The sequence below is a fragment of the Poecilia latipinna genome, unplaced genomic scaffold (assembly GCF_001443285.1).
Source record: "Poecilia latipinna isolate Pla-1442-1.1 unplaced genomic scaffold, P_latipinna-1.0 Scaffold393, whole genome shotgun sequence".
NCBI classification, from domain to species: Eukaryota; Metazoa; Chordata; class Actinopteri; order Cyprinodontiformes; family Poeciliidae; genus Poecilia; species Poecilia latipinna.
This window is the reverse complement of record NW_015113009.1, coordinates 298,621-322,273: the sequence shown is the minus strand read 5'-3', so window position 1 is coordinate 322,273 and position 23,653 is coordinate 298,621. Positions and strand designations below refer to the sequence as shown.

The window sequence follows — 23,653 nt, the reverse complement described above, 5'->3', positions numbered from 1 at the left end:
ATCGATTACTAAATTAGTTGACGATTATTTCAACAATCCATTCATCACGATTAATCGTTTCAGGCAAAAACGATTAGTCGTTTTAGGATTCAGTGAGATTAATGTAAAAGTGAATATTAAGGCTTTCCTGCATATTTGGTGTACAACGAACAGTGAACCCACCGTCCCCATGATGGAACACATTGATGGCGAATCACAAAGCAACGCACAGGTTGCTTTTAGGTTTGAGAGCAAATCAGCATCAAAACTCCCCTCCAACTAGATTGCTGCTATTATTTCTGTAAACCTTTTACTGTATAATTCCAACCAACAACTCCATCAAGAGGTTCAGCCTGTCCCCATAACAGTGGGAATAGTTAAAAACCTTGTAACCTTTAGCTAGGTCTTTAGCAAGAACAACAACAAAAATTGAACCAAAATTGGGACTCAAGACATCCGAGGTTTGAAGATAGAGAGAAGAAAAGAAAATTGTCCCACAATCTGGAGTCAAAAAACAAACAAAACAAAAACCTGATCTATAAATGAGGTCAGTAAAAAGTGGAATTAGCAGTTAACAAATCAATTATGTACCAGTAATGTTTCAAACTTCCATTCAGACATTCTAGGCCTAAATTAGTAACCAGGTTTTACATTAATCACAAATTAGCTTGCTTACTGATTCAGGCATCATATGTTCTGCAACAAACATCACATCAGTCGTTCATTAAAAATACATTCAATAGGATGACAAGTCCAGGCATCGTGGGAACTTCACCGATAATGCTACAAGCATTAGCATTTGAAAAGGTGCCAAAAACACCAGAAAAATAAACTACAGGGTCAATGGGAGTTTATCCGAATTGTTGAGGACTCTTAAGACAAAGCTAATCAGCAGTCTTACTTCTAAATAGTTTTATACACAAACTTATCAAAAATAACCAGACTCCACTATGCTAAGTTCTGTTCCGCTAACACTGAAAAACAGATGAAATGCGATCTGAAAACAGAAGCTAGCAGTGAAATTAGCATAAACCTCCACACACAAACTGATCCAAACAGCCTGCATGTCAAGCAACTCGCTGCTGAATCTGGTAGCTCCACATCACTGGATGTGGTGGAGGAGTTGCGTCCCAAACTCCTCAGGTTTTGGGACGTAAAATGCAGCAGACCGCTGCACACAGCCTGCACTTTTACAACAGTGCCCCCGGAGGCTGGAGGAATGAAAGGGATGGTGAAGTTAGCTAAATGTCCACTGTTACTTTATTGTTTTTTTCCTCGTGTCTAGTGCCCAACCTGAAACGCTGTGGCGCCCCCCAGTGGCAGAGCTCCCCCACACGTTGAGAAGTTTAGATCAGATATTCATGTGTTTTAATGGCGTAGGCACTAATTGAGAATTTGTGGTGACCATTGAAAATGTCGGGTCACAGGCGAACCATTCAGTCTGACTGAACGGGCAAAAGCAGATTTTTATTGGATAAAATGAAGAAGCATCCTTTGCCTTTTCATGTGCCATTTTGATTTGGTATATAAAATCACAGTAAAAAGAGGTTTGTGATTAAAAAGTCCTAAGACGTAGGAATACTTTTGCAAGGTGCTGTGTATTTTGCAGAACAGAAGCGGGCCGCATGAATTTAACACGTCCAAATTCCCAGAAGCTCCTCAACAGTTGGCAGGATCTGTGCAAAATCGACAGGCTGCAAACCCCCCCCACCCCCACCCCTTCGCCCCACACTCCCTCTCCTCTTTTACCCCAGCAGGATCCAACATCCTCATTTTCGCCCCCCCCCGCCCCACCCCTCACCTCCCCTCCGCTTCCAAAAAAAATTGCTACATTTCCAAGAACCGTTTAGCGAGGCGTAAATTTGACCGAGTGGGAGATTTTCGCTGATCGCTGATAACGGGAGATTTGTTAGCGCCGCTTGGGTCATCTCGAGTGAATATAGATTGGGAAATCGCGTTAAAGAATAGCGTGCAGCGAGTGAAGTAGGAAGGCAGAGAGGAAACATGCAGAGGAAGAGCAAAGCGGCGACCTTGAGGTACTCCAAACGCACCGTGAAATGAAACGCCCCCGCAATCTAACGGGCTCACAGATCCACCATCCGCATCTCCACTTCCGGTATCAACCCACAGCATCTCAGAGTCAAACCCCCATCGTGTTTCACCGCACATCTGTTCGCACTGCCTGCACAAACAAGCTTATTTTAACTGTTCCACCGCATATTTCAAGTGTCCTCATCAAGCCACGACTCTCTCACACACGCACACACACACACACACACACACACACACACACAGTCGTCTTATGTGTAAACGTAAAGAGGGGAGGCGAGTTGGTTCCCATCCTGGATTGTTCTCCATCCCAGCTGCATTCCTTCGCATTCCACAGCAAGGTGAACACCGGGGCTGAGGAGAAGCATGTCTGTGGACGTCTCGCTGTCAGGCCGCTCACGATCATCTGTCTTCGTTCAAAGAGACCCACCGCCACCATCGAGGCTTCTGCATTCATCCTTTTTCTTTTTTTTCCCCCCAAAAACCCTTTAGGGGGATTGCGTTACTACGTTGTACATAGAAGAAGAAAAAAAGAAAGGCTGGGGGGAAAAATTTGTAACAAAACAAAAAAATGTCTGAAAATTTGAGATTAATCTAGAAAAATACAGGGAACGTTCTGAGTTTGAAAAGTCCCAAATTTTCCAGAAAATTTTTTACATTTTTTGAATAATCTCAGAATAACCTCAAATTTTGAGATTAATCTAACCAGATGGAAATTTCTGAGTTTTTTCTAGAAAATTTTAAACTTTCAAAGCTCAGAAATGTCCAAGTTCTTAGATTAATCTCAAACTCTGAGGTTTTTCTAGCAAATTTTTTGAGAAGAAACTCAAAATTCCTGAGATTTTTTTGTCAGAAATATACTCTTTTTTTCCCTCTTTCAATCAACATTGGTCCTAATACGTCATCATACTTGAGATGAAGAAGAAAACAAAAAAATCGTAGTCTGGCTCTGAGATCTGACGGCGACAAGCAGTGATGCGGCTGCAGGAAGCTGCCCAGAGGCCACAGGAAGAGCTTGTTGGGAAGCGAGTTAAAGGTTTACGCCGTACGTCAGTCATGCTGCTCTGATGGGCCGAGACAAGACGTCTGCTGAGTGACCGACGACATGAAGAGACACGACCCCTGTAAAAGAGCAACAACAACAAAAACAACCTGCATTGGAAATGTAATCGCAAAACACAGGCACAGGGATTACACAGGCATTTAACAAGCTCTTTGTGGGGGTCAAAGTTGACAGAAGCCCCCCCCCCCCCCCCTCGAGGAAAACGAGTGGAGCGAGTGGTGCTGGCGAGGCCATGGAGGAATGCAGCACAGGCAAATACTGTAAATCTTAACCAGACACGATGGAAACGTTTCAACCCCTAAAAGCGCGGTTTGAAAACTTCCTCCGTGTGTTAAACTCCTGGCTGTATATACAGTTTTTATTTCAGAGCTGGAAGACCTTTTTTTTTTTTTTTTTTCTTTTTAAATCTTCTTTTGTGAAGCCAAGCTTGGGTTTCCTGAAGCGGTGGTACAGGTAACGGTAACATGTTTAATCCCACAGAAAGGAGCCTGAGTCCGACCGTAGATAAGACGAAGACAGGAATCCGTTTAATGCTCCTGAACTGAGAGACTGAAAAGAAAGGGGGCAGCAGATCCCTGGGACCACCCAGGAGCCACACGGATAACTCACGTTTAACGTTGCTCGGCAGATTTATGCCGCAGACGCAGGAAAATGACCAGTCTCTCAAAGTTTGCTGTCATTTTCTGTTTTACCTCAGTGTGGATTTTTGGCATTCTTTTGGTTTGCATTGTTTTATTTCATCATCAAATCAGGCAACAGTTCTTTAAAAGAATTCTGAAATCAAAGGGGGGGAAAAAGAACCTAGTAAATTTTTTTGGGTTCGCAGCTTGTTCTGTGGCTACCTGCTTACACTGCAAAAACACAAAATTATAGTTTCCAGAGCAAATATATTATCTAACCCTTATCAGACAAAACTATAAAACTTTCAGCAATATATAGGAGCTAGTTTTCACACAATAATTCCTTAATATCGATTTAAAAAAAAAAAAACTCGCTCCATTTGCAAATTATTTCACTTATAACGTGGAAAAAATGTTATAAGTTAAATGAATTATTGAGTTGAAATAATCTCCCATATCTTGCTGAAAAATTACTTGTGACTTTTCAGCAAGATATGGAAAAAAGTTACTTTGTCTTATTTCAAACAGGAATACACCCATCCACTTTTTCCCTTTCGATACTAATATCAATATTGATATGGACATCAAAGGTTTAGTATCGGCAGATTCCAATCCGATACAGAAAAACAGAGCTGAACTGACTTGGATGTCGTAAACTCCACATTTATTTGGTAACTCTGCACCAGTGCAGCACTCTGACCCAGATTGTGAAGATGATGTTATATTTCAAACATGTAAAAACAACTTTAATTTGTTCAGTCAGTGGGATCAGGAGTAAAACAGCCAATGTAAAATAAATAATAAAGAAATAGGTTGAATTTTTGTAAAAATAAATAAACTGCAACAAACTTTCTTTCAGATGGTTTAGAAATTCAGTTATACAAATATAATGGAATATAAATAATAAAGAATGACATTGTTAATCTAGAAATTTTTTATTTTTTTATGTATCAGGACTGATACAGATATTATGAAATCGCTTCATCTCTATTTTCAAGTGTAATAAGATATTTGCACTAGATAGAAGCTAGATCAAAAATATTTGATCATTTGTAACATTTTGTGTTTTTGTAGTGCAAGTAGTTGAATTATCTCCTCCACATGCCTCTTAAGTTGAGCAACTCAACCATTGGACCTGCCTTAAAACACACAAAAACAGATAATTTAATATATTTTAAAAAAAAGCAGCATGACTGAATGTTAAACTAATTTAAACCATTTTATCAATCTGGGAAAATAATTTCCAATATTTTTCCTTGACAACAGGTCAGGATTAATGAAGATCTCCCTGCGTTGTGTTTGCCTGCTGGGTCAGTCCGGGTCAAGCAGATATTCCTGGACCAACAGCTCCCTCTTGTGTTCATATTTGCTCACTGCATCGTTGGGGACTCATCTGTAGATTTACCGGGAAACACAGATTGCAGACAAAGTGAAAAGCGTCGCCGTGAAAGCGGAACATGTCTGGTGTGATTTACAAAACCGGCCTGTAGATGGCAGTGTTTCACATGTTACCGTGGTGCCCATGTTTCAATGAAACCAGGCACATTAGAACGGATGTGTTCCAGTAACTTAGTTCACAGAAAGAGAAAGAGCTGCATAGATCTAAGATTTAATCTGTTATACCTCTTTCTGCAGTCAGATTGGAAGCCTGTTTCTTCCTCTGGGCCCGCTGGCTGTTTTTATTTTTGCACGCATCCTGACCTCTGTGTTTGAGCGGCGCGTTCCTGTGGTGACTGTGTCTGAGAAAAGAAAAAAAAAAAAACGAAGAAAATCTGCCACCTTAGCGAGCGGAGCTGCAACTCTTGACATTATTTCTGCAGAAGAGTTCAGGTGTGTGTGGGCGTAATGCCTGCCTCACGATTCCAGGACAAGAAATGGCCGGGCAGATATTCTGCTGCTCGGCCATCATGAAAGGCTTCCTTTCATGCGCTCCCTCTCACACATAAAAATACCAGAGAACATGCATCACCACAGAGCCTGACATGCACTCATTACAGGAGCCACTGGCCTGAAGTTTGATCTTTTAGCGACTCATCTGGACTCTTATTTCCCAACTTTGCTGATTTTCTTTTTTAAAGACAAAGAATCGGTGACAGGATTTAGATTTACAGGCAGAAGAATGCTGCAAAGTGTTTTTGATCTGGTTTCGAGTGCAAACATCTTAGTAGAGTTGAAACAAGACAAAACTAACTCGTATATCTTTAAGCAAGATATAGGAGCTTGTTTTGAATAAATAATTATTGACTATTGATGAAAAAGTACGAGTCCTACTGGGAGATTATTTCACTTATGACATGAAAAATGTATTGTTCTAAGTAAAATAATTTGCCAATGGAACTAGTTCTTTTTTAAGGCAAATACTAAGACATCATTCATGTGCTCATTTATGAGCAGCTCACACCCTCTTGCTTTCTGCTGCACTATGGCTAGCCGTAGCCTGTCGTGAATGCTAAAGCTAGTTAGCATGGCCGCTAACGACGGCAGATGGACAGTTTTCCTGTAACTGTAAGTTGTTTCTCTGCCATCATCAAATTTAGCAGCACATCAACGAGATTGACTGACAGCGCTAAGACCCTCCTTCCGACTCCAATTGGTTATTTTTATTAACAGAGTGTCTGTCTTATATGACATAGTGACAGTTTTCACAAACATGTTTGTGTTAAGAGTGTGCTCACTAATGGAAACATTTCTTATTAATGTCGTTTTCTGTTACAGCAGAACTCTGTTTTCAGCTGTTTTGCTCAGGATGCATTTATCTGCTTTTGGGGTTTAAGACTGAAAAACAAAAACTGTTCCTCAGCTGTGTGTTGCCGTAACCATGCATCAGAGAACGGAGGGAGTTTTCTGTCAAAAAGTGAAACCACTTTCTCTAAAAATAAAAATAAAGCTGTTTTAAAAAAAAAAAAAAAATCTGGTTCTTTTCTTTATAACTACATTTATAAAGAAGAAAGTTCAGTAGTGATTTTACCTGGATGAGTGTGTAGCTTTCAGCTGAATTTTTTTTTTTTTACATTTTCGTCTTTCCACACACCGAAGAAGAAAACAATTAGTGGAAATCATAGCAAACTGTACTGAGAAATGTCATTGTGTGTTTATACATGTATATATTTTACTGTCTAATGTATATTTTCCGATGTATGATTTTATAAGATAATAATCTTCTGTTGGGTGACAGTAGGAAACGACTCACACTGAGGTTTCATCATCCAACCCACATAATAACAGAAGACAGGAGAGTAAAAAACCCCCCAAAAAACAGAACATCACTCATGGAAAAATGTCGAGACAATGCACACTGGTAGCTTATTAAACCGTGGCCAAGCACACGTATGCCATAATTAGAGCCAAATGTGGTTCAGGAAAAACATATTTGAGTGTTTGGCTGTGTCCTTTGTAATTCTTCTCTTGCTTTGGCCGAGTCAGTGCAGGCAGATTGAATCGTGTTGCTGCCTGAGGCCAAACGAGGCAACGCAGCCGCACAGCGCCGCTCTTTGTTTTTCGCCAAAAGAGAGGAAAGATGCAGCTCTGGTCAGTGATGAGAAACACCAGAGCCGCATTAACCCTGGTGTAACTGCATTACCATAATTCAAAAGGTTGTATATATACTCAGAACTACATTTCGACTTTTGAATGAAAATGTAACGCTCAACAAAACGTCATCCTTCAACTTATTTTTCTTCATCCATCCATCCATTGTCTTTACACCCTTGTCCCTCTGTGGGGTCAGGAGGTGCTGGTGCCTCTCCAGCTAACGTTCCAGGCAAGAGGCGGGGTCACCCTGGACCGGTCGCCAGTCTGTCACAGGGCAACACACTTATTTTTCTTATTTTCCCATTTATGAAACAAATCCTCCTTTGATCATAAAATGACTTTTTTGTTTCTAAGCAGCAGCACAGAAAGACTGAACCAATTTTTTAAAAATTGTTCTAATTTGTTACAGCTAATTTTACTTGTTTTGTTCAAGCTTTAATTCTCATCTCAGAATTATAATTATATAAATTCAAATCTGAATAACGGCTTGCACTAAACTACTATAATTAACTGTAACAAATTAGTCTTAGTTCTGTTTTTTTGTCTCTTTCTTAAGTTGGTTGGAAGAAACATTTTTTTCAGTGAGGGCTCCGGGGCGGGAAGCGTCATCAGTTACCACTCAGTCCCTGCCTCTGGCTGGGATCGCTGATGTCAGTGGAAACACGGGGAAGGAAGTGGCAGTGAAGGGGTTCGGTTGTGTCTCGGTGGGGGGTGAGGGGTCGTGTGGGGCGGGGCGCTGGGGGGGAACAGATTCCTCAGGATCCAGGAAACAGACACAGGAAGCAGGAAACCTGCTAGTCACATTAGCCACAGGGTCATCCCAGGGAAGGTAAGGTCTCAGTGGAAACGCTTTGCTTTATAACAACTTTATTGGAGAAATACAATCTCAGAGAGAAAAAATAAATAAATAAATAAAAAGTTTGACCTGTGTTCAGCAGGACAAGAACCTGGAAGCTCCTGCGGCGATGCAGCGGTACCTCAGAGGGGAACTGCTGTTCTGATTCTCCTTGCATGCGAGTTGTAGCACATGGTTCTGACTTGGGCTGAGGTCAAAGGTTTCTTTTATGAGAACGGCTGCATTTAACCGCATTAAACTGAGTTTTGGAAAAATGCAGAGCGGGTTTTAGGCCCGAGGTGTGTTTTGTTCGTATTTCTAATATAAATTTAGCTGTGAATTTGCCGTAAACACACACAGTGTGTGTTTGATCTGTGTTCAGGTTTATTTCTGTAGGTTTTATCTGAACATTTTCCAGGTTTTGGACTTTCCTCATAACACAGGAAGACGTGTGTGTAGCAGATCCTGAGCTCAGAGAGAAGCAAACTTTCCAGAATGTAACTTGGGACGAGTGAAAATGTGTTTTTTGTTATGTGTTTTTTTTTTGTGGCGCTATGTCGTTTTTAACTGGGACGTCCCTTTTGACATTACTACTACATAGTGAGACTTGATTAATCCTTCACTATTAATCGCTGATGATCACGTTAAACAGATTCTGCACATTTCAAGCTAAATTAACTAATAAAATCTATTTTTATTAATTAAAGTTTATTAGTTACAATAAACTGGACAATGCCATGACAAGGGAGTTTTTAAAAATGTGCACATTTTTAGTTTTTCTGGCAAGTATTTTGACAGAATTTTCCCTGTGAGCACTTTCTAAACCCCCAAAACATTTATTTACTTTTCAGTCTGTCAGATTTTGTTTCTATTTTTCTCGTCTTGTCTGGATTTAACTGTTGATTCTGTTAATATTTCATTCATCCATGTTCTTACACCCTTATCCCAGTGGAGAAACCAATTAACCAATTAGCAGGAGTACCTGGAAAGAACCCTCCATGCAGAGAGAGAACGTACAAACTCCATGTAGAAAGACTCCGGGGTTTAGGTTCGTATAAACACCTTATCAATTTATGTAGCACTTATGAATTAATTTCATTTGACTTTGATTTGAATTTCTTTGATTTGCCGTTAGAATGTTATTAACTATTATTATGTGCGTCTGAGAGTTTGGGACTGAATACAACATAAACTAAAAGCAACACACATTTTAACAACCCACTCAAAGCTGTTTTTTTTTGTTGTTGTTTTTTTACCAGCCCAGTTTTCTACCTAATCTGTACATGTTCTGCCAAGACACTCCTAGAACAGAGGAGAAAACAAAGTGTCGTCAGTTCTGGTTTATGAGCTCTTGAATTTTATTTTAACACATCATCATCTGGGCAGAACATGTTTTCATACTATTAGCAGCTAACTGAGCCCGGTTCTGCTAACTGAGCAGAACCGGGCTCAGTTAAGAAAACATGTAAGATCCAATAGAAGTGCAGACAGTTCATCTGTGATCTTTAGCTCTTCAAAAGTGGTAAAACAGTCTTGTTGGTAAATTTATGTGAAGTATTTATGGTTTCCTCAGCCCAAAGTGAGTAAAGCCCCCTGGGGCCCCATACGAGTCACTAAATAGAACCTGAACCAGAGTCAGAGCAAGTTACAGGACCGAGGGAGAGCAGCTGATGATGATCTGTTGACTGTGAGGCTACTCAGTCCCAGCTGAGGTTCAACAAAATTCAGTTCAATAAAAAACATTTGATTGATTATAAATTGACTAACCAATGATTGCATCAAGTTGTTGACTTTGCAGCAAAAGGGAGCAGGGAGCAAGACGTTAATGCAAGTACACCGCTGTAAAAGAAAGCAAGAAGAAGAAAGAAGTAAGAGAAAAGCAGACAACATTAACTCATGGCCTTTTGACTTTGGGAAAGAAATCCTTTAATCTTGCCTCGCAGAGCACCGCTCCCTCACAATCCCTTCACTCAGCTCCTTCAGACTAGCCAGCAGCAATTAGCAAACATCTGATAAAACTGCTCATCTGCTGAGCTCATTATAGGAGCTACTTCTCAGTGAAACACTGGTAAAAACTTTGTTAAAGGGTTAATAGAGGAGCCATGTTGTGATGACTTCCTGGAGGCGGAGTTTCAGAAAGAGCAGGAGCTTCTTAAAGAGACAGAGGCCCAACTACAAGTTAAATTACAAAGTCAAATTTCGTTTACGTCATTTTTATATATTTCTTTTACGTCATTTTTTAAAAATATTTCATACATGTAGCATTTTTATAACAACGAAAGTTAACATAGGTACCTGATTATGCTGTAAAATGTCACTGTGTATCACTGGATTTCAACTGGACATGTTTGTCCCGTGAAGTGGTTTTTTAATTGGCTCTATTTAATGTATTCTAATTTAAATTGCATTAAATCTATGGGTGATTTTCTGTGTCTGGCGACTTTTTCATGAGTTGCAAAAAAACAATGGTCGACTTCTACAGTTCAATCTTGGTGACATTTCAGATGTTCCACCACCTTAAAAGCTAAATCCATCAATGAATTGAACGTTTAAGTTTAAATGAAACCATTCTTTCCTGGTAATGTTTTATGTATTTCATCTTTTTCTTTCTTTCCTGTGAACACATCAAGACTGTTTGCATTTGTTTCATGTTCAGTGTGAAATTATTGCCATCTGCGGAGAGTAGAAAACAACAAACTCGGCCAGGAACGTTTTCCGTCTCTTCTTCTTCACAACGCGCTGCCCTGACTTGAGCCACAGTGTTTGGCTTTCAAACAGCCAAACCAGCCATGAAGCTGGAACGCGTTCGCCGAGTCATATATACACCAGTCCCCCCAACACGGAGTTGGAGCTAATTAACAGATTCCCCCTAGTGAACGTGTTACAATTCTTGGAAATGCTTCAAAACCAACAATTTTAGTTTGTCTCCTTTTGTGGTCTTTGCGCATGTTGTGGAAAAACATTTCCCTCGCCGATCAAAGCATAGCTTTTGGAAGTTCCTGTTGTCTGACAGAGGCTTTGCTAAAACAGCTTCTCATGGTCATGTGTGTAATGGTGTGAGAAAGTCTGCATTAAAGGGACTCTGCGCCCTCTGGGTCTGATGCTGTGGAAATCCTGCTGCTGTTGTCTCTGTGATAATGTCAACAATGGGACGGCGCAGACTGTCCGCCTCGCCGCTCCTCAATGGGGAGCGGCGTATCCGTATCAAAGGCGGGACGCGGCGTTCAAAGCGCGGGGACACTTGAAAGCTTAGCACCGGCTCGGTTCTGGAGTACGTGTTGGTTTTTGAGAGCTTTGTTGCAAATAATGTCACATCTATAGCGCAGACAGTATCTCATTCCTCTTGTAATCACAGCCAAGTCTGTTAGCGAAAAGGCGCTGCCCGGCGAAACCAGACACTTCAGCCTTGAATTGCCTTATTTGCTGAAAATGTGCTATGTAAGTAAATAAAACAAACAAATTCAGCCCAAAACTGAAAGCGGATGTTTTGCAGACGGGAAATGTCCAGGGAAAAAGCTGGCAGTTATTATTCCATCAAACGCCGTCCGCTCGCCATTTCCTCCATACGGGTTTGATGTGAACGTTTGGGTTCTGGAAGAGAAGCCAGAAGACATTAAAAAGAGAAATGGCCGACATCAAAATGTTACTGCACCTGTTTCCGATTAGGATTACATTTTCCTCACATCCACTCTGATGAAGCGATAACTGGTCCGCTGGTCCAGCTGTTGGTTTGCGCTCTCTGCACTTCTTTTTTTCCCCCCCCGACTCTTTATCATGTTAATAATCAAACGAATTGGTTCAAAGTCTTGCCGAAGGACACTTCAGCACATGGCATCGAACTGACAGTCTTCTGGTTGAAAACCAACCACTTGGCTTCGCGGTTCTATAGTTGACTCTACAATGAGAAACGCATTCTTAAATTTATCAAATTTAAGGCAGATTTATGACTTCCGCTTTGTGTGAGTAAAGCATAGAATAAAAAAATTCCCCAAAATGCTAGCGAGATAAAAGTGGAACTTTTTGGGAGGTGTCTTGTACAAACTCAGCTTTTCATAAAAACATCAAGGTGTAAAGGTCTTAAATGTAAGCCGTCTGATTCGCCGATGCTGACCAAGCGTCGACCATTGAGGCCTATGGAAGGCCTTGAAGACGTGAGTCCGTTTGCTTTGGCTCATCTGTTTGCATGCCGTCTATAGATCCACATTTTCAGACTGTCTGCGGGTTTCGGTCTGTTACATGGAGCGCCGTTTTCAGCCGTCTGAGATATTTCGGTCCTGAGTGTTTGTGAGAGCTTTTAGCCACAGGGGGAACTGGCACCACGAGGTGTTGGCTGGCGCACACGAAGATGCTCAGTGCGCAGGAGCCAGCTGAAAGACATGAGCAAATGTTTTTTTGTTTTTTTTAAATCCGTAATCTGTCCTAAAATAACGACAACCACCATGTTTCCTGGGGCCTGAGGACAGAGTGCCCTCAGACAGGATGTTAACGCCTCCCACTTCCTCAGAAGCCTCGGTGCTTGAATATCAAACCATCGATCCTCTTCTGGAAACATCTTTACAGAAAGAGTACTCCAGAACCTTCTGCAAAGGCAGTTTGAGTGTAAGTATGGCTTCGTATGCAGTGGAGCGTGGAGTGAGCCATGTCTGCGCTACACACATATTAGAATAGAGCTGCAGTTTTACTTCACTGTGCTAGCATCTGAGGTAGCCACAACAAACTGGAGACTTTTCCAATCGTCCAAATACTGTCGGGTACATTATCTTAAAAAGAACTCCAAACACCTGTAGTAATGATAATAGTGATAATAAAATTTTATGTACGTTTAACAATAATTGCCATATTTTATACCCTTCTCAATAATCAATACAATAATCTTTAAGGCCTCCTTCCCATCACCCTAATGTTTAGATCCCTCCACATATTCTCTATCACACTGAAGTCATGACTTTGACTAGGCTGTTCCAAAATATTAAGGGGGAAATATTACGGTTTTTTTCAGGCACAAATTGCCATTTTATAGCACAATCAAGAAACTATTTTACCTTCAGTTGCTCTAAGAAAAACTGAAGGTATATTTATAACAATAATCAGAAATGAGCAAATTTCTTAACATCATATATCTATGTATAAAAATGTTTTGATGTATTTGTATATATTAAATATGGTTTAAAAGAAATTTGACTTTGTAATTTATCACATTGATATTGGGCCTCTGTCTCTTTAAGAAACTCCTGCTCTTTCTGAAGCATGGCTCCTCTATTCACCCTTTAGCAACCTGACTGTGGTTGTGGCAGATCTACACAAAGCCTTGACATCAACGCGATACAACACCTGTGTGACGAATTAGAGCACACATTGCTGTTCCCATCCAACATCAGTGTCTGACCTCACCGTTGTGCTTCTGGAAGAAAGGTCAAACGTTCCACCAAAGATAAGCAGAGCAGACGATGTTACAGCTGCAAAGGATGCAGTAAATGTCCCAGAGCCAGCAGGTCTGGCTCATTAGTGACGGTTGCACTGGGCGGTACTTGCACCAGCAGCTTTTGCATGAGAACGGTGTTATTCTAAAGCCTGACAGTGGAATGCACAATTCAAACATTACAGACCTGCCAAAACTCTCCACGAAGTTCTTTTCACATGCTGAATAAAGAAATGTCAGAGAAACTCTGTCCAAGGGTGAAAAATAAACAAAAATAAATAAACAATGTTGTGCAAAGGTTGCAAACCACCCACAATTTCTCCAGTGAAAGACCTTTTATTTATTTTTATTTTTTAAATAGTCCTCACATCATATTTTCCCTCAGACTTTCTAAAGGTCTGTCCAGGGTTAAGTTGGACTGCAGCTTCTTTTTTTCTTCCACTCGTCATCTATTCATTCCACCTGACCAGAACGGCACGTTGCTCAGTGTGTGTCTACAACATGGAGAGTGGAGGACAAAAGAGGGCAAAAAACTAATTCCATCTCCTTATGGCTATCTAAAGGTCAGTTTCTTTACTACTGAGCTTCTGCTTCTGAGAGCACGACTCCCACTCAGCTCCTTTAGACTAGCCTGCAGAAATTAGCAAACACCTGGTGGAACTGCGGATTTGTTAAGCTCGTTATAGGAGCTGCCTCTCAATTCAACGCCGATAACAACGATTGCAAACTGCATTAATGGAGAAGCTTTGTTGTGCTGAAGGCGGGATCCCTCAGAGTTCCAGGGGTTAAAAGTGCTTTTTGGTATTCGTATTAAAATTGTCAACATTCCTCCTGCTCCTCCATCTCGACGAAGCCAGGGGCCTAAAATAATAAGTTCTTCAGCTGAATTTTTACTAGGACAAAAAAAGAAAACCACTTATGAGCAATAAATGACAAGAAGCGTTGAAAGAATGCCAGTTATTTTCCTTGAGAGAGCCCCTTGTCAGCGTGCCAAACCTTTTCCTCACACATTCCCAGGCTTTCAGTGCGCTGAACCCATTAGCATTCCAGTAACAGAACTTCATGTGGGATTGATTTAGGGGACAAAGTCGCTGTGTGCTGCTTCGATAACCAGGATGAATTGCAATTGTTTCCCTCCGCATTAAACAGAAACGATGCCGTGCAGGAATGCGCTTTATGCCCGAGGCTTCAGCCTGGACTATCACACACTCTGCCACTGCAACCTGAGATCTGCTTTCTCTCAGTTTGCTCTTTGACTACAGAACATCCTAAAACAATTGCTACACTGCAGCTCAGCCGTTCTCCCTCCACTGGTTTCAGTTTCACTCCCAGCTCAGTTTATCGGTATGTTGTTAAAGGACCAGTATGATTTCTTTTTTTTAGCTTCACATCATGTTATAATGTTATTCCCTCATCAGAAACATACCTGGAGCGCTGCTTTGATTCTTTTGTACAAGTTTAAGAAATTCTTAATCTCCATGGCAACCATTCAGCTTTGCAAAACCCCTGGTTGGACCTAGCCCCGCCTTCAAGGACAAAGCTCCTCCTCTCAGTTGCAGTTTTCAAGCTTCTGAGCTTCTGTCTCACAAAGCAGCCCTTCTCCACTCCTACAGACTAGCTAACAGCAATTAGCAAACACACATTAGCTGAGCTCATTATAGGAGCTACTTCTCAGAGCAATGCTGGTAAAAACGTTGTTAAAGGGTTAATAGAGGAGTCATGTTGTGATGACTTTCTGAAAGTGGAGTTTCAGAAAGATTAGGAGTTTTTAAATTACAAAGTCAAATTTACTTTAGATAATATTTGATACATAGCATCTGAAGCAACTGAAGGTAACGTTGTTACTTGACTGCCTGGAAAACACACGATACTGCCCCTTTAAGACACCTCAAGTAGCTAATTTGCCTTTAAGACATCGTATGGATCAGCAGTGAATATGGCATGTCTTACATGTTTTGCAGAACGGCGTCCTCGCGGCGTGATGCAGTTCAGCGAACATTAACTATCCCGACCCTTTGTGCCTCTGTTTGGACCACTCTGATGAAGCTTTGTGCTCATGCAGCTCTTCATTTGCTGCCTCTCTAGCGCAGCAGCAAGAACAGATTTTTAAAGAAATTGCCTTTAACAGTTTGATCGTCTCGGTCATTGTTCTCGGTGGCCCAGGAACAAATGGTCCGTTGTTTGGGGACCATTTGTTTAAAAAATGTTTAACATATGCTGCCTGCAGAGAATCACACCTAGAACTCTGCCGCTCTTCCAGTTACCATGGTTGCATATTTCATAATTGGTTAATGTATGATGTTTGTAGGCTGTAAAACACTTTGAACTGACTTGATGCTATTCATATAAACTTGACTTGCCTTGATTAAAAGTAAATTTTTTCCAAAACGTTACCCAAGTAAATGTAAGTAGTTACTACCCAACTCTGTGTCAGAATAAAGGTTACTTTACCACACTTTTCACTTCCTAAAACGTAAAAAAAAACCTCTCTCTTTCCACTTCAATTATCCACGACATGGGAATGTGATTTTTACCATGTCAGACAACACGTGTCCCTCAGTCGTATTCATTGGCCTTAAATGAGACATTTCTAGGATTTATTGGCTCCACAGAGAAAATGGAAGCAGTCGGAGGTAGAAACACATGTTAGGCTCATTAGTTGGGGAAAGTCTGGCCAGGCCAGCGCCATGTGGGGTTTGAGTCATAGGCTCCTCGTCCGCCGGAGTACCACTGATGTTTCGCTCCATGTGAAGGCCTTCTCGCTGACATGATGAATGGCCTCTGCCTCACGGTGAAGCGCTCTGGGAAATGGAGTCACGTCCAGGAGGCCAACGGTCCAGGCAGGGCGCACACATGGGCCTAATCACGGCACAGACACACAGGCAGAGGACCAGCAGCTGAACCCACTCAGAGTCTACCGAAAAAGAAAGAAAGAAAGAAAAAGAATGATGTGTCAAGGGACATATTGTCCATTAAGGTAACTTTAACCTTTTCCAAACTGGGGTAAATTGAATTTTTAATTCTATACTTTTTAAGGTCCGTTAATGTGCAGCAGATGAGTTCCTTGAAGCAGAACAGTAAAAATGTTCAGTTTTGTTTAGCTAAATCAGCAAAGAGCTGATTTAGCAAAGAGCTAAATCAGCTCACTCAGAACACCGGAAGTTTTCTGCAATATTATATTTTCAGTTTTCTCTTTTTTTTTATTTTTATTTGCCTCAGAAGGTTTGTCCATTTGCAGGCTGCAGTCTGACTTCGTGCCAGATCCGAATGGCTGCTCGTCCAGTCAGACTGTAGGGATGTAGTGAGCCTAACTTTGTCCTCGAAGTCATTCTGAGTCACTGAAATAAAATGCATTTGCTATTACACAGACTTGGTCTTCATTAATGGGGCAGTGTTATATACAGTCGACGTTTTTGAGCTTTGTGTAGTTATAATGTTATTCCCTCATTACAGGAGCTGCTTCTCAGAGCAACACTGGTAAAAACGTTGTTTAAAGGGTTAATAGAGGAGCCATGTTGTGATGACTTCATGAAGGCGGAGCTTCAGAAAGCAGGGACTTCTTAAAGAGACAGAGGTCCAATTTTAAGGCATTAAGTTATGAAGTCAAATTTCTTTTAGCTCATATTTGATATATACATTTCACTAATATCATGAAAAAAAAATTATTGTTTTAAGTGGAACTAGTACTTTTTAAAAAATAAATATTGAGGAATTATTGGCTTAACATGCTGAAAAAGTAATTGTAAGTTAATTTTGTGTTTCTTATTTTATTTTTTTGCACCAGAATCTAGAAGCCTGGTAATATTTTGTGCTTTTGCAGTGAAAGGAATAGGGAGGAAGATTAGGTCCTTGTCTGTAGCTAGACTTTTCAGATTTACATGTTTTCTCTCAACTGGTTCAAGAAACTCAGTGAAACGGCCGTCAGATGTCAGATCTCCTCTGGCTTCTTGTTCTGCTCTGTTTCCAATCGGTGTACCGAGGAGCGGTGGCTGGGGTCTCTGCTGTGGGCGGGGCTAAAGTCCACACCCACAACACACACTCAGAAACAGATTCCATATATACACACATACAGCTGCTGTGAAGCTGCTTAGATGTTTTTTGTCTCCTGCATGCCCCACTAATCAGACCCATATGGGAATCATTAGGCTGTAGGGGTTACATAAGGACCATCCTTTATCTCCTGATCAGGCCCTCTTTCTACACTCCAACAAACGTTTCAGCTGCCTCTGAATTCTGCTTCCTTTCTTTCTTTCCTCGGCAGACATATTTCCTCCCGTACCTTTTAATAGTTAGTAAATATCTTGCTCTCTTTGCTGAGCCTCCATAATTTCTTGCTCATAAAGAGCACTTCCTGTGGGACTGGGTTTTTATTGAGTCTGCGTAGCCGTTTGTCCTGCATATGGGTGGAACCTGTGAAATATCTCCCACCCCCCCGCCCCCTTTGACCTGCAAATGGGGCTAATAAAAACGACGGGCGAGCTCGAAGGCCGACAGGTGAGGTCAAAGGTCGACACGTTGAAAGTGAATGCGTTTACAGCTGGAAATTTTGTGCATGATGGAGGGCAAAAAAACCTTATTTTACACGCCGTCCATAAATCTGCTTTGCCACAGTGGGACAGTTCCATTAACTGATGAAGCCTGGAGATGTAAGTATTATTAATTTAGCGCAGTAAGGGAAAAAATAACGAAGATACACAGTTGAAGAACAATTCAAAACCACTTGTGCTCTTTTTCGTCACCTACGGTACAGACAGACCAGTTGCCATGGCAACAGCTGACAACAGCTCCAGTAGCATATCAGGATTCAACACCAAAGATCCCACACAAAGAGCAGAACATTCAGTCCATCACAGTTTTATGTTTTCAGGCTTGATGTTTATTTTGTGATTATTAATAAGTGGTTGTCTGAACGCAGCTGTGGTTGATTAGATAATTTAAACTCCTGCTGCGCTGAGGACCTGTCAGAGAGTCGGTGTGTGGGTCGGCTTCTTCTTCTTCTTTTTTTTTTTTACTGAACCAAAACACACACAGAATTCCACACGTTCAGGTTGTCAAAGTCAAGCTAGCTTAGCCTTCCTCATTTCTTTTTTTAATCAAAACTTTTTCGTGACCTGTGAAATGTGTTAACCTTGGACCTTAATATCTAGTTGTTGTAGTGTTGACATTTAGCAGCAAAGCTCTGGATACCTTTTCTCTTTCATATATCCAGTGTAAATTTAAGATTTAGCGTGCTGTGTTGCCAACTTGTCAGCTAAAATCAATGTTTTTTGCCTTCCATCACAGAGCCAGAGGACGGGATCTTGCACGCAAAAAACTGCTAGCAGATTTTGACCACCACTGGTTTTATCTGTCAATTTGTCAACGTAAAGTGCTAAATCTTAGATGTATGTGATATATAACAGAAAAAGGGACATAGGGCTTTGTTGTCAACACTGCGACAACTAGAAAGCAAAGTCAGAAAAAAGTTTTAATTAAAAAAATAGGGAAGGTGGAAAGTCGGTCAGTTATGCAGAATTCAATGTGTTTTGGTTCAGTTAACCAAAAAATAAAAAATAAATAAATGAGGCAACCAACGCACCGACTCTCTGACAGATGCTCAGCACAGCAGGAGTTTAAATTATCTAATCAACCACAGCTGTGTTCAGATAAGCACTTATTAATAATTGCAAACTCAACATCCAGCCTGAAAACATAAAACTGTAATGGACCGAATGTTCTGTTCCTGGTGTGGAAAGCGTTTGCGTGTTTTTCTGGTTTGGAATCCTGATACACTACTGGAGCTTTTGTCAGTCAGTTGCTAAGTCAGCCAGCAAGCGTGTAGCATAGCCGACAAAAAGAAGAATACAAGCGTTTTTGAGTCGTTTAACATTTTTGTTTAACATTTTTTTCTGCGTTATTTTCCTTTTGCAATGGGCCACTGCACTAAATTAATAACGCCTAGATCTCCATGCTTAATTCTCTTAATGGAATTGTTCTACTGTGGCTACGGATGGAAAGTAAAAGAATCGTCTTTCTGTCCTCCAGCGTTGTGTGCATGCCCGACATCTCCTGGTGTAAACAATGACATACAACGTGTCAACAGAGGATCATTCCAGCTGCAAATGGAGCTCAGGGGGACATTCTGGGGTGTGGCCCCATCCAGTGAAGCCTGTCTGTCTTTAAGCTACAGATGTAGCAGGCTGCCAGCAAACTGCACACTGTTTTTATGGCCCACATGAGAACGATCAGGAGCCGGGCGGCTCTGACTCTCAGAGAGTCCTGTGCCACTCCCCCACAACAAAACTTTGAACAAGAACATGTGAGACCCAGAAGGGCGGGATCCTCTGATGGGAGTCGAGATTTCACAGGAGGAGGGTACAGCTGGAGCAAGAGGTTGCGGAGGCCTCATGGAAACTGTCACAGAAAATTAAAGCAGGAGTTGTCACGGGCGACCATCTTGGTGGAGGTAGAACACGACCTAGCGGGTCTGGGAGTGATTTGACGGTGCTGGTGAGAGGAATGCAGCGGTCTCCTGTACAACAGCTGGGACCACCGAGTAAATCATGGAGACCTGTGAAGACGCTTTGGAAAGCTACTCTGGCAAACGCCGGAGTTCTGTGTAAACCTGTCAGTGAAATAAAACACATTTCTGACCCTGCCCTGGTGAATCGAAGCCGTCACATGGAGGAAGACCAGCTTCCTTCACGATGTGCAGCCAACTGCTCCCTGCTAGGGTCGCACCCATCCACTTGTTTCACTTTCAACACCGATACCGATATCTGAGGCTTAGTATCGGCTGATTCGACACAGAGAAACAGCTGAAGTGACTTAAAACGCTACATTTTCTTTAAACAGCACTGAACTTCAAATGTATTTTCCAACTCTGCGCCACTACAGAGCACTTAAATACACCGAAAGCTTCTCAATCTTGGTCAAACATGTAAAAACAACTTTCATTTGTTCAGTCAGTGCAATCAGGAGTAGAACAGCCAGTGTAAAAATAAACAATAGAGAAACTGAAACTGATGAAAGCAACAGGTTGACTAACTCGGTCAAACATCAGCACTCTTCACGTTCACCAGGTATTTATGGGTCAATCCCGACAGCAGCCATTTTGTTTGTGTATCTTTCTCTCACACGTTGGTTAAGTGTCCACATGTTTTCTTTTTGTCGGTCTCAAAGCCATGGGTCTGCATTGTGCATCAACTTGCCTACTATGATGGTACAGATCGCTTCAGCTTCATACTTGTATTAATAAATTCTTGTTTTGTTTGCTTTCTTGATTTTGTGGAATACTTTGTGATTTCTGGACTTTTTTCTGCATTTAATTCTCTAATTCATGTTGGCTTTGTTATATTGTAAAATGTTTGTTTTCTAAAATTGTTTTTTTGATATTTGTTTTCCTAAACTTTGCCTTTCTCTTTATAAAATTAGTTTATGCATTTACCTGGCTGTCCATACGCACAGTGATTTATTGATTGATCCCTTTTGCCAACTATTCATTTCTTTATTCCTGTTTATCTTCTGTTGTTGAGAGGGTGTCTTGGTTATTTCTGTCCTTGACGCTCTGTAATTTTGTTTTGTCTTGCTTTACTTATATTTTTGTCGCCTTCTCTCCTGACAGAAACTTGCTCGCTACGCCACAAAAGATGGAGCATCATTGTTTTCGTGCCGTGTCGCTGCAAACTTGTTCCCTCCTCGCAAGGCGTTGTAAATAAACACCGGAATTCTTCGTTTTCCTGCTGGTGTTCGGGAGGAAAAACGTCTGACGAAGAGGATAAAAGTAAACTGGATGTGGATGGAGAACAAATCCAATGTTGCACCAAGCATTAGCAATCATCTTCAACAAATACAATTGTGCGAGTCAAAAATAAGTCCTAAAAAAAAGCCTAAGATATGTATCTCTTTTGATGAATTTTGCATGGAGCCCACTGCAGCAGCAGCAGCAGCAGCAGCTGTAAGCTGGCGCAGAAGCGCAACATTCCTTTGCTTTGAGACAACGCAGACTAAGTGGTTGACTTTTCTTTACATAGGCCTTAATTACAAACTAAACTGGGAGACATTCGCCGAGGAAATGATAAAACATGTCCCGAACAAGCCATTAAAACAGCACAGAGATTCATTGTGTTGTTACAGCAGCAAACGTGACTTACAACACTCACTTTCTCAGAAATTGTGGACAAGCAGGGAACACAATTGTAATTCATGTCACTATTTTGGAGCTTTCTCACACCAAGAAGCAGCAGCAACTTTACAGAAAAACACACAGTCCCTCACACACACACACACACATTTTAACACTCCCGCCCTACATTTCCTTCATATTATAACCACAAACAAATGTTTTATGTTTTGTTTTTTGTAACAGAGCTACAGAAAAGCAGTGCATAGTTGTGAAGTGAAAGAGGGAAAAAATAATTTCATTATTATGAATAAATATATAAAATGTGTAGTATGCAGACGGATGGAGCTAAATGTTGGGTAACTTTGTTAGCAGCTCCAACAAATCTAACATCAGGTTGAAGACGGACCTTTCAGCAGCGACCCAGAGCAACACGGAAATGGTTCAGCTCAAAGCAGATTCATATCTTAGAATGACCTAGTGAAAGTGCAGACCTAAATCTTATTATTAATAACAAAAGTATATCTTCTGGTGAGCCTCAGGGCTCTATTTTTGGGCCCAACTTTGTTGAGTATTTACGTGGAGACAAGGGAGACATGTACCTGATGCTAAAGTCATCCTCTATGCTGACGATACAGTCATGTACTACTGAGGCTTACAGACTGCTTGTAATGTTGTGGAATGTCATCTTATAGATTTGAAACTAATTTTAAATGTTTCTAACAATTTCTCTTTTTTCAAGACCCCTCTAAGGCTTCTCTCCTTACGAGGGAACACTATCGACATGCTGCCTTGTTACAAGTACCTTAGGGTTTTGATTGATGATCGGCTCTCCTGTAGGGACCCTTATCAAAAAGTTAAAACTGAAATTGTGCTTTAGAACATTCTTTACTGTTGCTGCCAAGACAATGTCGGCTGCTGCCATCTTTCCTGCCTTCTCGGACTACGACGACCTTCTCTAAGGATGTTCCTTATCCAGTCCGAGTCTGTGAGAGCCGGAGCTGTTTGGCAAAGACTGGGTGAAAACTGTCGGTCTGCGTATGTAAAAACACTAGTTGAGTAATATAAAAGCCTTTCTATTGTTTGCACGTGGACACGTGTTAGGCATAAACAAAAACAGAACACTAACATTTATAGTCTTAACTAATTTGCAACGCTTGTCTCCATTAAGCTGTTTTCACAACATAAAACAGTTTAATAGACAATAAAACTGCATACCCTAGATAAAATGTTATACATAACATAAATGCTAAAATTAACTTAAAACAGACCACAGTGAAACAATAGGCATCATAGGCTGACTGTTAACCATGACTGTAAACCTAAACCTGCTCCACTTTAACAAACTCCTTCAGTCTTAATCTAAAAATGTGCCAGGCTGGAAAAGGCTTCAAGTCCTCGGGTAAGGAACTTCACACAGTCATGGCTTGCACAGAGAAAAATATGTTGTGCAAAAAAAGTAGTTGTTGCAGAATGCACCATGAGTTACTAACACTAAACTTCCACACTGAAGAGGAACCACAAGGTCACTGAGCACCAGAGGAGCCTCACCTCTCAAACATTTAAAAATGAATGATGCATTACAATATTTAACAATCCGGGTTTTTGAGAACATGGCAGCGATGAAATCTTAATTTTAATTGCCTTTTTAAAAGACATATTGTCTTTTGAGGCCTTATGGTTGTTGGTGTTGCTTGGAACCGGGACGTCAAACAACTTAATGGCAAAAAATCGATGGAAAGCATGAAACTGTTTGCACCTTGAAACAGAAGGCAGTGCCTGTGTACATCCAGTGGAATTGAAAGGTGGCTCGACACAATAGTGGCACTTTTAGAATTTTATTTGTAAACGATTTTTGAAAATCATTTAATCAATTGCACCAAATTCTAATAAAATACGTTGAAGTTAATAATCTTAAGGCGACATGTAAAAATTGTCCAGGGGAGTGAATACTTTTGTAAGGCGCTGTAAGAGTAAAAGGGTGTTTTATTATGGACATGTCTGGTGAGCTTCTAGTCAATACTTTGACTTTCATGAATTTTTTGTAAATATATAT

The 23,653-nt window shown here is 40.9% G+C and overlaps 1 long non-coding RNA gene across 1 annotated transcript in view; it reads right to left on the bottom strand.

The window, feature by feature from the left end:
• Positions 1–16,065: 16,065 nt before the first annotated feature.
• LOC106950331 (uncharacterized) overlaps positions 16,066–23,653 on the bottom strand; it is a 15,296-nt gene continuing 7,708 nt past the window's right edge. Inside the window, exon 2 of the long non-coding RNA XR_001425591.1 lies at positions 16,066–16,410. This is a non-coding gene — a long non-coding RNA (uncharacterized LOC106950331). The remainder of the gene's footprint in view (positions 16,411–23,653) is intronic.